Raw genomic sequence first — 13,135 nt, 5'->3', positions numbered from 1 at the left:
GAGGGCTCTCCATACCATGGCCTTGAAGGTGGTATAGCTTCTTCGGGTCCCTGTTTGGGCTCCCGTCTTCCAAGTATTTGACTGGCTATTCCTACTTGACTGGCTTCCTTCTGGCTGCCTTACACAGGAGTCCCTTCCTTGACTCTTGGCATCTGAAGTCTGGACAGGAAGGCTGCCCACCCTGGGGCCTCAGTTCTCTTCCCATCATGAGTGACCTCTTGTCCTGGTCGGTGACACTAGGAATCACATCACTCTTCCAATGAGATCTTGACTCTCCCCAGGGCCAGGAGTACAGTGATGGGTTAAAGGGATGAGATAATAGAGCGTGGGCTTGAAATGTCTGACAACAGAAGGCAGGGTTCCCTCAGAGTCAGATGTAGCAGCCACTGTCATGGTTGAGGAGGCCGGAGCAGAGAAAGAGCCTCTGGAAGATGATAGAAGGGGACTGGTAGGAAGGCAGGCTTGACCAGAGCAACTGCAAGGGATTTCAGAGGGAGCGTGGAGGCCGTGGAAGCCGGAGACATCTGGCCTCTTCTCTCCTACCTTGGAAGTATTGTGATTCCTTCCTTCTTCCTCACCCCCCGCAACACGGCCTCTCCCAGTCCCTCCTGGTCACTGGTCCTGGTGGTTCAGCCAGGCAGAAGCAGAGACCTTTCCGGTCCTCGGGGACTCCCTGCCCTCTGCGAGGTGGGGAATCCCTCTGCCTTTCTGAGCACCAACCAGCTCTCGAGGCCTGGTTGGAATGTACACTCCGGTCAGAGTTTCCATCCTTTTCCATCTGTCCTTTCCTGGCCTGCTCCTCTGGCTTGCAGCGGCCTCTGCTTCTGCTATCCCGTGGAAGTCCTAAACCAGGACTTTGAGTTCAGCTGTGCAAGGACAGGAGAATCACAACAGGAAAAAAGGTGCAAGCATACAAGTTTCCTTTGCTTCTGTTTTGGAATCCATGTTATCACAAGAGACAGTAGAGCAAATCTGATAACGTTTACTAAACGATGGATTTTCGGGCTACGGATCTTAATTTCTTCTTACTAACAGCCAGGCTGTTTACCCCAAATCTACCAGTCATGCCACTCTTTCTTCCAGGGCTACCAAGCCTCTTTCTGTTGAAGATGTTACAAAGAAGTGACTGTGTCCAGGTCTCGCTGTCACATTCCACGTAAGTATGACAAGACCAGTGCTCATTCTCAGCCTCAACGTCCTCTAGGAAGTTCCAGGATGTGTCTAGTAGCAGGCAGTTCTCTCTTTCCCCTGAGAACTATTTTTAAGATAACTATTTGTCTCTTACTCCCTGTGCTTATTGCAGTAAATCTTCCTGTGGCTCTCGTGGGTCTTGGGTGACAGGGCTATGCTTTAGGTAGCCACTCTCGGGAATAGGATGCAAAAGATTTGGATTCTAAATTCTGACAGTAATGAACAGATGAGCCTCGGTAAGTCATGTCCTCTCCCTGGGGCTCAATTCTCTCATCCATAAATAAAAGGCGTGGGTAAAATCAATGATGTGCTAGTAAATCTTTAATAACTAGCTCTTGGTGGAAGAGGCGGGGAGAAAGAAGCCCTGATTTGTAGTGTTTGTTAATTTCTGTGGTGTAAATATCCCACCAAAGTCAACTGGCTTATAAATTTCCTGAAAATTTAGCCTTGGGCCCTGGTGAGACAGCACCCATCAGTTTTAATACAACTTTGGATAAGATCAATAATATACATATTTTAATCCGGATACTCTTTGATATTATAGATCTAAAAGTCCCTTCCAGCCTTACAATGCCACAATTCTATGATTCTGACACTGGATGGTTTTTTTTTTAATTGTCAGGTTACACCCAAAACCTAATTCACAGCACTCACTTGCTGTGTAAGTTCGCTGGCATCCTGATTGAAGGTGGCTTTGGTCCAGATTTGGAGCTATCCTCCCTCTTGAACAAGCAGCTCTGGTCAGAGGCCTTTGAACTCAAAGCATTCTGAAGCTCTCATGGCCTGGGAGTGGGGACCCTGGGTCTTGAAACTCCAGGAGTCATTTTAGAGTTGTTCCTGCCTTCAGCCGAGTGGTCAGATGGGTTGTGATTCATCACCATGTGATCTCAGCCACTGTTTCCCAGGATGCCTGGAAGCAAGGAAGGCCTGAGAGCAGAGAGCAGAGAAAAAACAGGGAGGAGAAGGAGACATGCCTAGGGTAGGGCTCATGCTGAGTCGTCAGCGGGTGTGAGTCACTCCTGTCTCCTCTGGCAGCCACACCTTTTGCCCAAGTTTTGAATGCCAGGTGGAGAATTTGCCTGCACCAAGCTCCCTTGATCAAGTTGGAACAGGTTTCCCAAGGGATCATTCCCATTAAATTAATGGAATCAAAATAAGCTGATCTCTCTTGAAATGTGATTTATGTATTTCTTTTTTGTTTCCTAAGTGTTTACAGGGACCCCTGAAAGTTAGATGACAGAAAAGAGGAAGAAACATACTTTGACATCCAGGGGGCTGGAGATTGGCAGATGGAGGTGGGTGGTGGGTGGTGGGGCAGTTCATATTATCCATTCCTGCCCTCCCATCCTCCTCACCAGCTTGCTAAAGAAACCAAGCTGAGTGCAGTGAGGAGTGCAAGGGCATGAATCTTCATGAGTTACTGTATTATGATCAGGATCTTCCATTTTATGTGTGTGTGTGTGTGTGTGTGCGCGCATCTGCACACAGGTGCCTGCAACCAATACGGAATTGAGAAGAAAAGGTCTAGGGGTACCTAGGTGGCTCAGCTGGTTAAGCCTCTGACTCTTGGTTTCTTTCTTTTTTTCTTAAGATTTTATTTATTTATTCATGAGAGACACACAGAGAAAGAGAGAGAGAGAGAGAGAGAGGCAGAGACACAGGCAGAGAGAGACGACTCTTGGTCTCATGGGTCCTGGGATCAAGCCCAGAGTAGAGCCCAGCATCAGGCTCCACACTCAACTAGGAATCTGCTTGAAGTTTCTCTCCCTCTGCCCCTCCCCCAACTCTCTCTCTCTGTCCCTCTAAAGTAAATAGATTTAAAAAAAAAAAAAGAAAGAAAAAGAAGAAAGTCTAGAAGGGAAAGATTTGGCATATAACTAGCTTTCAAACCTCACCTCCATCAGGATCTATCAATCAAAAACAAAAACGACTATTTTTGAGGATGTGGAGAATGCAAACCGGGGCGGGGGCGGGGGGGGGGGCACTGTTGGTGGGAATGCAAAAATACAGTGCGACAGCTGGGGAATTAGTTGTGATGAGTCCTGAAAATATTAAACATAGAATTACCACATGACCAGCAATTCCACTGCTGGATATATATCCAAAAGCATTGAAAGCAGGACCTCAAAGAGACATTTGTACGCCCATGTTCACAGCAGCATTATTCAGAGTAGCCACAGAGTGGAAGCACCCAAGCACCCATCAATGGGTAGGTGGAAAAATAAAATGTGATCCATATAGATAATGGAATTTACTCAGCCTTGAAAAAGAAGGAAACACTGACACAGGCTACAGCATGGATGAACCGTGAGGACATTACGCTACGAGAAATAAGACAATCACAAAGAGACTAGCACTGTGTGGTTCCATTTAGAGGAAGTATCTGGAGTAGTCAAATTCCATAGAGAGAGAAAGCAGAGTGGTGATTGACAGGGCCTAGAGGGGAGGGAGGAAGGAGAAGGTAGTGCTTAATAGGTGCGGTGATTCAGTTTGGGAAGATGAAAGAAGTGCTGTGTGTGGATGGGTGGTGGTGACGTGTGCGCGACAATGCCATTGAACTATAGGGCCTTAAATGGTTAAAATGGTAAATGCCATATTGTTGTGCATTTTACCACAATTAAAAAAATTCACACACACACACACACACACGCACATATCTTGGAGACAAACTCTGTGGATTTGAATCTCTGTTTCATGGCTTGCGGGAAATATGAGCTTGGCTGGAAATATTGACCAGCCTGAGCCTTTGTCATGTGTCCCATGGAGAGGACAATGAGACTCACTTCTCAGGGCTATTGTAAGGTTTCAGTGGGACAGCCCAGGTGAGGCACTCAGCGCTGTGTTTGGTACATAGCCAGCACTCAGCGGTAGCTACTTCTACCATCGAATGCTCAGGCATCGATGGTGGAAGGTCGACTAGAAGCTGGCTATTGGCAATCTTGTGTAACTTGTCCTTTTAAACTTGATCCAAAGGGGATCCCCGGGTGGCTCAGCAGTTTGGTGCCTGCCTTCGGCCCAGGGTGTGATCCTAGAGTCCTGGGATCAAGTCCCACATCAGGCTCCCTGCATGGAGCCTACTGGTGTCTCTGTGTCTCTCATGAATAAATAAATAAAATCTTTTTTTTAAAATAAACTTGATCCAAAGAAGAAAACAAATGATTTCCCACCACATGTATTCATATTCATAAATATATGCACCAGGAAGGCCCACACGCACATGGAGTAAAGATGATTAATGACGCCATTCGCCATACTCATTTCATATATTCCAAAGTTGTCTTTTCTACTAAGATATTGGAGTCTGGCTTTGCCCTTGGGCAGATTGCATTTAGGCAGAGATGTTTTAGGTTTCTCAACACTATCCAAAATTAGACCTTTGTTTTCGATAAGGAATTGCTGGAATAACATCTGAGGTGTTGTGATGTTGTCCACATAAGCTTCCAAGGATGGCCCATGGTGACCAAGCTGGGTCTGTAGTCAAGGCAGGAGCGAAGGCAGGGCCCGCCTCTATTTCCCATCCTCCTAGAATCATTCTTCTGGACCCTCCACGGCCCTCTTGATGCTCCCCACTACAGCAGTCACCCTGTCGCCTTCTGGAAATTGCTGGTAAAGTTTATCTGAGGAAGGCTCAGGAAGCCAAGGACAAGGAGAAAAGCAGATAAATACTAGAAAGGCCTACTATGTAGATTTGAGAGTATATTTAGGGGTAAAATATGCAAAATATGAATTGTAGTATTGCAATTCCAATGAATATTTTCAGAAAAATGATTCTCAACTGGGGTAGGGGGAGGATTTGCCCCTCTACTCCCTACTCCCCCAGGGGTGGGGGGGACATGTAGCAATATCTGAAGACACTTCGGGTCATCACAATTCACAGACTGGGGAGGGTGCTGCTGGCACCCTAGTGAGTAGAGGCCAGGGATGCTGCTAAACATCTTACAATGCATAGAGTAGCACCCAGAACAAAGGATCTGGGCTAAAACGTCAATAGTGCCAAGGTTGAGAAATCTAGTTTTGAGAACCAGAAAAGATGAAAAGAAATCATCTCCTAGCTGACGCTACAGGTATTGCCCTAATTTATCTTCTTGTTTTCAATAGAGATATTAAAATTTAAGAATGGATTTGGTTAGGGAAGGGAGATTTTCATTACAAACTATCAAGACTTCTTGAGTTAGACCTTCGCTATATTAGTCAGAACTTGTTTCTTATCTTGCTCAACTTTCAGAAGGAATTTGTCCAAACATGAAATCCCTTTAAACTTCACAATGCATTACACCTGGGAAACAGCTTTATGGGCCACAGATTAAAGTGGGAAAAAGGTGTGCAAAAAGGCTCTAAGTGATCTGCGGAGAGCCAGCACAGAATGAGAGGCTCCCCCATGGCCTGGAATCCGAAACCGCATCATCGTATGTTCCCGAAACACCAGGCTCAAGAGAAGAAGCAGCATAGCTGCAAGCAGGTTCTGCGTCTGCCTGCCTGCATTGCAATCTTGTCTTCAGCAGACAAACTGTGACCTTGGGCAAGTTTCTGAACTTCTTTGTGCTGCTATGTTCTCGCCCCCAAAATAGGGATAACAGCACGCTATACCCCGCAGGGTTGCTGGGTGGATTAACTGACATAGTTAAGACAGGAAAAGCATGGTGCCAGGGGCTTTGTAAGCCCTCTAGAAATGCTGTGCATTCCAGTGAGGATGGCAAAGTGGAACATGCCGGTGAAGGTGAAGGAACAGAATATATTTCCTTTTTTAAATAATTAATTAATTAATTAATTAATTAATTTATATTTCCTTTTAAATATAATCAGCTTTTGTCGGTGTCTCTGTGACTCAATCTCTGGGTTGCTTTAAAACTGGAGGAAGACAATTCTTTTTCTCTACTCTGGAAATGACAAGCCATACTTAGAGCAGCACCAGAGAATGCTTACAAAATTAGAGAATAGGGTAGTGGAGAAAGAAGCCAAGAAAGAATTTAGATCATTCACAGTGAAAGCAAATTTAAGGACAGGCTTTGTGCTTACACAGATCCTAGGTGCGTACCACACATTCATCGACAGATGAATCTACAGAGCAAGTTTTGGAAGATGAGAAGCAACACAATCTGAAAGGAAGGTTGAATCATAAAGAGAGAAATCGCTATGTACGTGAGGCTCTGGGTTTACAGAATATTGCAGGAGTTTGGGGAAGCTTCAGCAAGAACATTCACAATGGTTCTTATATCCTGCTGCACACTGGGGACTCTTTTTTTTTGAGAGAGAGAGAGAGAGAGCAAGTAGGGAGCGGACAGAGGAAGAGAATCTCTAGCAGACTCCCCACTCAGTGCGGAGCCCAACGTGGGTTGGATCTCACAACTCTGAGGTCATGACCTGAGCTGAAATCAAGAGTCAGTCACTTAACCAACTGAGCCACCCAAGGTGCCCCCCTTGGGACCACTTTTAAGAATACTACTTCCCAGCTCCATCCCAGACTAACTGAATCAGGATCTTGGGGGCTGGTGCCCAGACATCTTGCATTTTTCGAGTCCCCAGATGATTCCAATGAGCAGCCAAAGTTGAGAGACCAAGGTTTCTTAAACTTGAATGTTACAGGAATTGTCTGGGAATTTTATTAACACTCAAAATCTGATTTGGTAGGGTGTGGATAAGGGAGGGAGGAGAGAGAGGAAGTAGGGGGCGAAGATAACTGCATTTCTGAGAAATCCCCAAGACAGTCGATTCCACAGTTCTAGGGGGTGCCCCCAGTTGGAGCTGTAGCTTCGTGTGCTTTCAAAATGGCTCCATTTGAATAAACATATGATATCATTTTCAAGTGCCAGTGCTGTTGTTTGAAATTCACTTGTTCAACAAATGTCTGATAACCTATAGTAGCTCGATGCTTTTGGAGGGATACAGATGAATAAGTAGATTCCTTCCCTCAAGTTGTTTACAATTCAATTTATAATAGATGGCATTCAGTTAGTCAGAAATTAAAACCTCCTGACTGTAAGGTTTCCTGATGGCAGTGAAATGGGATGGGTCTCGAGGGGTGTTTGGGGTGGAAGATGTTAAGAGAAAGAGTTTCGTTTCAGGAAAGTACTGAATGAAGAATGTCTGTGTGACGCAACAGAATGGGCTGGAAAATTCTTGAAAGAAGAAATGAACAGGAAAAGGAAACTGAGCTTCCAGGGTTTTTAAAAGTAGTCTAGATAATAGTGAAAGGGAATAGAAGGGAAGGGAGAAGAAATGGGTAGGAAATATCAGAAAGGGAGACAGAACATGAAGACTCCTAACTCTGGGAAATGAACTAGGGGTGATGGAAGGGGAGGAGGGCGGGGGGTGAGGGTGAATGGGTGACGGGCACTGAGGGGGGCACTTGACGGGATGAGCACTGGGTGTAATTCTGTATGTTGGCAAATTGAACACCAATAAAAAATAAATTTATTATTAAAAAAAAGAAAAGAAAAAATAAAAGTAGTCTAGAGATGGCTGCTATGATTTAGAGGGTCCTGAGGAAGGAGAACCTTGTTGCTTGAAGGTAAGAGGGCCTCGCTCGGATTTGAGGTTTTATTTGGGAGCTTCCACTGGCCCATTTTATTCACTGGGCTTAGCAGATAAAGCAAGCACATAAACTCAGCTCTGGAATTTCTCTAAAAGGCTCATCCACATGTCATTTGCATCTTCTGGCTTCAAACCATCGTGTTATTTGCATCCTGATTTACAAATGTTGTGGCCAAATTGGTCAAGGGTCAGTATCCAGGGATGCTAGCCCATGACTCTTTGTAAGCATGGTCTCTTCATATCTCCCTGTACGTCACATTATCAATCAGGGGTGGCAAGCCAATATAAAGAGTGTCTAGTTCATTCCTATGTTGTCAGTGTTGGCAACAAATGGATAGACTGCCTGGTTATTGGGAACTTCATCTTCATCACTCCCCTGTCTGATACCAACTTTGCTGAGCCTGGCAAGTACATCACCAGGATTGCAAAATCTCCAAGTGCTTATGAAACCACAGCCAGACCTGCTGAATTTTCAAACTGCAGGCCAAACCTGCTCCTCCTCACCTATGTACCAACAGGTTCAGAAAAGCCTTTGACAATCATTCCGCAGGCTCAAGCACAAGTAAATTCTTAAAACGGGTCTCAGGTCTTTTAAATTCTTAAAAAAGACAGGAGTCGGGCAGGTAGCTCCCACCAGTGATTCCAGCCTGTTCCTAGGATGGGAGCCAATGCCACAGAGCAGTGACTGATTTCTTTGTTCTTATGAAAAAGTAATACATGCACTTGATAAAAATTTAGAAAACACAGAACAGTGTAAAGGAGAAAATAAGTCACCATAGTCCCCCTTTCCAAAGAGAAGGTAAATATTTTCATAAATTTCTTCTTCTAGCCATGTTTCTTACAAATGTGGGGTTATGCAACATAGACAGCTTTGCTGTCCTAAATGTTCACTTAACATTCCTGCTAAATCACGTTCAAAGTGAAAATCATTTGTCTTTCTTAGAGTACTCAAATCCATTCAGGAAAAACGGATCTTCTTATTGGTATAAATTCACACTGATGGGTCTTATCTCCCATTAAAACAGGTCTGAGGAGGTGCCTAGGTGGCTCAGTTGGTTAAGCATCTGCTTTAGGCTCAGATCACGATCTCAGGATCCTGAGATCCAGCCCCACATCGGGCTCCCTGCTCAGCGGGGAGTCTGCTTCTCCCTCCCCCTCTGCCCCTCCACCCTTGCCTTGTGCTCTCTCTCGCTCTCCAAAAATAAAAAAAAAAAATCTTAAAAAAAAAATGGGTCTGGGTGCTCACCTAGGCACAGCATTTGATAACAGAATTAGCCTGCTCTCCTGAGGCTTGTGCCTAGATGGTTTTTAGACTTGGTGAAAAGTAGTTCTGTCTGTTGTAGGAACTAGTTAAGGTAGGTGGAATTTGCTTACTCCCATCTCCAAATATCCTTGGAAATAAGGATATCCCAAGCTTAGGATGGCAACCCCTTCTGTGCATTTGTAAGATATTAATATTTGCCTGACTGCATAGCCCATCCTACGGATATTTTCATACTACGTGCTCATTATTTCTTAAGCTTCCCCTTTCCTTCTTGCCTGTTCATTAACACCGATCCTCATTAGGCAATCCTATCATCAAGCATTTATTGAACATCGATAGTGCTGGAATTTTAAGAATGGCAATGATCGGGGCCCTAAAATCCTCTCTGGGAGATGAATGGCTGGGGAGCCCACCAGCAATGGTTCTTGTCTCTGGCTAGGTGTTAGATTCCCTGGGGAAGCTGTTGTGCTGAAGCTGCACCCCAGCCCAGGTGCATCAGCATCCCTGAAGGTGGGACGCAGGCAAATAGTTTTCAGAGCTCTGGCAAATGATTCCAGTGTGTACCTGGGGATGAGAACTGGTGCCACAGAGCAGTGATTTTCATCTAATTTGCTACACTTTGGAATCACCTGGGGAGAGTTTTTTAAAATTAAAATGCCCACCCCAGAGCAAATGAGTCGGAATGTCTGGAAAAGGCATCTGGCAGCTGTATTTTTTCAAAGCTTTTTCAGATAGCCTGGTACCCAACGAGTGCTAAGAATCATTACTATAAGCAATCTAGCGAGTGGGGAAAAAAATCTAGATTTGAACCCATTTCTGGCTGTTTGGTTTTGCAAGCCATGCATGGCTATAGGACCATGAGTTACCCCCAGGAGGCCATGTGGGATTATGGAAACGGCACAGGGCTGTGAAGTCATGAAGGACGCTTAAGGCATGCTTCAAGTCTTGGTTTGCTATAGAACATTTGCTCTGTGATGTCAGACAAGTCACACAACCTCTCAGGGTCAGGAACCCCTCTTCACCTGCTTATGATGGCTACCAGCCTAGTTTTTTCAGATTTTCTTCCTTAATTGATGTTTTACTGGCTTTTATGTGGTGATCAGTACATAAACATGACGATCAACTTGTTTATAGTTCTTAGTGCAAGTGCTGATACTAAAAAAAAAAAAAAACTAGGGGCACCTGGCTAGCTCAGTCAGTAGAACATGTGACTCTTGGTCTTGGGGTTGTGAGTTCAAGCCATGTTGGGTGTAGAGATGACTTAAAAAATAAAATCTTTTAAAATGTATACAAAAAGCTACATTATTGTAGTTTCTATCCAAACAGTTACTCTATTGACTTTCCAGCTTAGAATCTGGGGACAAATTGTTCTTAAAAAGAGGTTCTTAGGGACATCTGAGTGGCTCAGTGGTTGAACATCTGCCCTTAGCTCAGGTTGTGATCCTGGGGTCCTGGAATCTAGTCCCACCTTGAGCTCCCCACAGGGAGCCTGCTTCTCCCTCTGCCTATCTCTCTCTGTGTCTCTGTGTCTCTGTGTCTCATCATTCAATCAATCAATCTTTGAAAAAAAAAAAAAGAGGCTCTTAAAGGACTTAGCATAAGTGAAATGAGTCCAAAAAAGACAAATACTGTGTGATCTCACCCACACGTGGAATCTAAAAAGCACACTCATAGAAACAGAGATAGGTTGGCAGTTGCCCAGGGGCTTTGGGTGCAGGAAATGGATATAAGTTAAAGGATATAAATTTCCAGTTATAAGATGAATACGTTCTGGGGCTCTGACATACAGCATGATGGCCACAGACCGTAATACTGGATTATAGATGGTTTGTTTGTTTGGAGGAGCTTATAGATGTGAAAGTTGCTAAGAGAGCAGAGCAGATCTCAGACATTCTCACCACTCTCACACACATACACACACAAGGGTAATTACATGGGGTGATGGGGATGTTAACTAACCCTATCGTGGTAATCATTCCACAATATATATATGTGTGTATCAAATCACCATGCTGTGCATCTTAAATTCACGCATTGTTGTACATCAATTATAGATCAGTAAATCTGGGGAAAAATAGAGGCGCTCAAATATTATTGTCTTAAAGCGTTGATAATCTGTTAGGTCTCACATGCCACAAGTTCGTGACTTCATATCACACACATCACGGGCTCAGACACTTCTGATCTTTCACAGCACGTTGACAAACTTATCAGGAAAAGCTGAGCTACCCAATAACAACGATGTCACAGAGAGCATCCAATTTTGTCAGGAGAAGCCAAGGTCAGGGAGCAGTTTTATAAATAACTCTACTAAAAGACAACAGGGGAGTAAAGTTAAGTCATATCAGATGTTTACAACAAGTTAAATGCATGATTATGACTTCAAATTACCGTTTGATTCCAAGATCTATAAAGAACTTATTCAACTCAACAGCAAAGAAACAAACAATCCAACCATGAAATGGGCAAAAGACATGAACAGAAATCTCACAGAGGAAGACACAGACGTGGCCAACAGCACAGGAGGAAATGCTCCACATCACTGGCCATCAGGGAAATACAAATCAAAACCACAATGAGATCCCACCTCACACCAGTGAGAATGGGGAAAATTAACAAGGCAGGAAACCACAAATGTTGGGAAGGATGTGGAGAAAGGGGAGCCCTCCTGCACTGTTGGTGGGAATGTGAACTGGGGCAGCCACTCTGGAAAACTGTGTGGAGGTTCCTCAAAGAGACCTGCCCTACGACCCAGCAATTGCACTGCTGGGGATTTACCCCAAAGATACAGATGCAATGAAATGCCCGGACACCTGCATCCCGACGTTTCTAGCAGCAATGGCCACAATAGCCAAACTGTGGAAGGAGCCTCGGTGTCCATCGAAAGATGAATGGATAAAGAAGATGTGGTGTATGTATACACTGGAATATTCCTCAGCCATTAGAAACGACAAATACCCACCATTTGCTTCCACGTGGATGGACCTGGAGGGTATTATGCTGAGTGAAGTAAGTCAATCGGAGAAGGACAAACATTATATGGTCTCATGCATTTGGGGAATATAAAAAATAGTGAAAGGGAATAAAGGGGAAAGGAGAGAAAATAAGTGGGAAATATCAGAAAGAGAGACAGAATGTGAAAGACTCTTAACTCTGGGAAATGATCTAGGGGTGGTGGAAGGGCAGGAGGGCGGGGGGTGGGGGTGAATGGGTGACGGGCACTGAGGGGGGCACTTGACGGGTTGAGCACTGGGTGTTATTCTGTATGTTGACAAATTGAACACCAATAAAAAATAAATTTATTAAAAAAATTACCATTTGATTAGGTTTCTTCTTACGGGATTAAAACCAGCCAACACACTCCTCCTCCCTAGCCTATGATCAAAGCCTCCTTTAATTTGGTATTTTATTAATTTCTGGTTGTCCTCAAAAAGCAACAACAGGCCTGTGACCTCACTTCTTTTTTTTTTTTTTTAAAAAGCATTTATACTTATAAAAATTGTTTTTAAGGCATAGAGTTTCCTACTCCTTAAATGTGCATTTCTAGTACTATTAAGATCTTTCATTTATGAAGTGGTTTCATTTATAGACTACAATGCCTCCGGATTGTACGAGGAGCATGGTATGATGCAATTGATACCGACAAGTTAGGGATGTTCATCAGATTTGGCTTCTTTCTCTCCTGCTTCATCACAGGCTGACCTGTCCTAATGTTAGCTTTTCTAGAAGTTTACTGCCTGTGAGTCCTCAAGTTCTTGGTTGGTTAACTTTTGTTTGTTTACCTTTTGCTCCCCTTTTTCCTTCGTCTGTCTTTTTTGTTTGTTTATTTGTTTTTGCCTGATGATTTTTTTTTTAAATTTTTTTTTTTTACAACAATCAGTGTTTGCCTGAGAAGGTTCGGATGATGTCTGGCCTCTGGGTCCTGGAACTCCCCCTTTACTGCCTCTTGAGCTGCACTGCCTTTTTCTCCAGGCATCTGGAGGGTACCTTGGGGAGCACCTGTGTGTTTGCCAGGAGGGCACAGCCTTTGAGGGGCTGGGCCGGCTGCACATCGCCACCCTTGTCACCTCCGAGCTGCTAGAGCCCCTGTTTCCAAACTTTGTAAAAAAACATCACAACTCCTTTGTATTTGTGAAAACTTGTGCAGAG

Source organism: Canis aureus, chromosome 37, assembly GCF_053574225.1.
Source record: "Canis aureus isolate CA01 chromosome 37, VMU_Caureus_v.1.0, whole genome shotgun sequence".
NCBI classification, from domain to species: Eukaryota; Metazoa; Chordata; class Mammalia; order Carnivora; family Canidae; genus Canis; species Canis aureus.
This window is presented reverse-complemented; position numbering follows the sequence as displayed.